The sequence below is a fragment of the Triticum urartu genome, chromosome 7A, assembly GCF_056163025.1.
Source record: "Triticum urartu cultivar PI428250 chromosome 7A, HENAU_Tu73, whole genome shotgun sequence".
Taxonomy (NCBI): Eukaryota; Viridiplantae; Streptophyta; class Magnoliopsida; order Poales; family Poaceae; genus Triticum; species Triticum urartu.
In genome coordinates this window covers 554717645-554720274 of record NC_141879.1, presented here as the reverse complement: position 1 = coordinate 554720274, position 2630 = coordinate 554717645, and positions in this window count along the sequence as shown.

Here is a 2630-nt window from a genome sequence, read left to right as displayed (position 1 = left end):
CTTTTCCGTGCCATGGGGACCAACTTCCGGAAGCTCCAAGTGCTCTACCGTGCTCGCCTGGACAAGGTCAAGTCCAGGATGGCAACGGTGGACAACGTGGAGGTGGACTTCAAGGCGCGCGTTGCCGAGACGCAAACCTGGTTCCACCAGGCTCGCGAGGAGCAGAGGGCCTTCCAGGAGAAATTGGCGAGCGCGATGTGGAGCTCACCATGAAGATGGCCGACATCGAGAAGGCCCATGAAAAGGCGGCGAACTTGGCTGCCGCAGCCGAGGCCGCCCGGAACCAGCATCAAGCCACCTTGAATTCCCAGGAAGAGGACCTCGCCGCGTGTGAGGCGAAGCTTGCCGCAGCGCTCGGTGGCAAGGATGAGGAGATCGAGGCCCTTGTCGCGCGGCGGACTCGCGAGCTGGAGCAGAGGCACAAGGAGGCACTCGATGCCCAGGCTCTGGCCCATGCCGGCAAGGTAAGGGAGTTGGAGGTGGCGCAGGACGAGCTGAAGGAGCAGGCCCTCAAGCTGTCCAACGAGAAGAACAGGCTCAACAGCGCCTTGGTGGAGGCGCAAGGAGCGGTCATCAGCAGGGCTGGGGAGCTCTCCGAAGCGCAAAACTCCGTCAGAGACCTCAAGCTGAAGCTGGAGGATCTCGAGAAGATGCTGTCGGAGAGCAGAGCTCGGGAGGAGACCTTGACCAGGAGCTTGGAGGAGGAGAAGCAGCTGCGGGCGAACGAGGCCGCCTCCCACCAGGATTATGTGGCGGGCAAGAACAGATGGATCAGCCGCCTGGAGGAGGTCGCCGGCAGGGTCACCTCGCAGTTGGCCACCATGGGGATGCCACACATGAGGTACGCCCTTGAGCACAGCGGGACCATCAACACCAAGTTGACCCTGTTCTTCGAGGGCGTCCTCAGAGCCTTGGCGTATCTTCACTCCAACAGGGCGGCCACGCTGGCCGAGGAGGCCCGGTGACTCTGCCGGAGGGTCGTGACCAAGGTCCTCACCAAGACGGCGTACTGGAATCCTGATCTTGACTTCGCGGCCACGATGAAGAGCTTGCCGGATGGTGCTGACCTCACGGCGCTCAAGGAGCGCATCAAGCCCATCACCGACTGCATCGACGAAATCAAGAGGGTGGAAGGCCTGCGCCGGGATTAGGCATCCCGTTCTTCTTTGCCGCTGCGGGTTCCCGACCAAGACAAATTTTATCTTTACTTAGAACCGCGGCTATGATGTGATGTAATATAACTTTGAAGTACTCTTAATTTTCATGCATGTTATTTCCCCATTCGATTCCTCTTTGTATGCGTGCCCTACATCGATCGGGAAGGCTTGCCGGCGCGGAAGCCAATAGCGGCGTTTTGGGGACGGATCCCCATGGCCAGCCGGGTACGCGTGCTGCCGGATGAGCCACCTTTCCGTTCTGAACGCAGCCGCTCGAACTGTCGAGCTTGACTCGAGTCAGAATCGGGGGCGTTGCAGATCGCGGAAGGCTACTCTGCCATTCTCGACGCAGCCGCTTGAGCTATTGAGCGGACTCGAAACAGGGCAAGGGCGTTGCCGATCGTTGGAGAGCCCCCTAGCATGCAGGTTTCTCATACAAAGCAAATATCTCCGGGGGGAATAACCTCAAATAAGAAGGGTAGCACAAATAAGGGTTCAGTGCAACTTAGCTTCTGTTTGCGATCGCTCGAGTGTCGATTTCTAGCCTCCTTTCTTCTTCAAGGGTCACGAATATGATAGAGTGCCGGGCTAACTGCTAGAGCCGATTCTCACAATTGTGCCCCCCTACCTGGCGTGCCAAAGATGTCGGTGGGAACGACACCTATGGGATCACAAGAATCCCTACTACGGTTGCGGGGCGCGGGGTCGTGAGAAGAGTGGATCAAACAGATAGCACACGGTTCGTTTATCCAGGTTCGGGCCGCGAGGATGCGTAAAACCCTACTCCTGCTTTGGTGGATTGTATATCTGTGTTCTTGAGCTAGCTATGGGGCGTGAGGAGCTCCAAAAAGCCGAATCCCCCTCCTGGTCGCCTCGGGCCTCCTTTTATAGGAAAGGGGTTGCCACTGTAGCACCAGGAGGTGGAAAGGGAACAGTGATGTGAGGTTATCCCTCGCATTACATGACAAGGCGCTTTTAATGCGTCTTGCCCAGGTGTCCTTGCTTTATCGAGGACGGGTGAGAGCCCTGTCTCATCCGTCGCCGCTCCCTCTTGCGTCGACACGCGCCCTGGCCAGCGGCGCCCGCGGTGCCATGTAGGCAGGCAGGCAGCTGAGGTGGCGTAGTGGTGGGTCTCCATGAAGATCTGCATGCCGCCACGCAGGTGCCTGCCCAGCTGGTTGGGTTGGCAGCAGCATGCGAACGGCGGTGGAGGTTTGACTGGCGTGGGCCTGATGGTGGCCCAACGGGTTTTCTTGGCAAGGGCCTTGCCGGGGCCCCGGCAAGGGTCTTGCCGTGGTGCCTGCTGTCATCCCCGGCAAGGCTCTTGCTGGGGGCCTTGTGGTCCTCCTTGGCTGGGATCCCGCCAAGGATCATCATCTTCTGAAGGGTGTATCTGATCTCAAATGTCTTCATAAAGATCTGCATGCCACCACGGGGATGTCTCCCGAATCCTTGCCCCATGGGGCCAGTGGA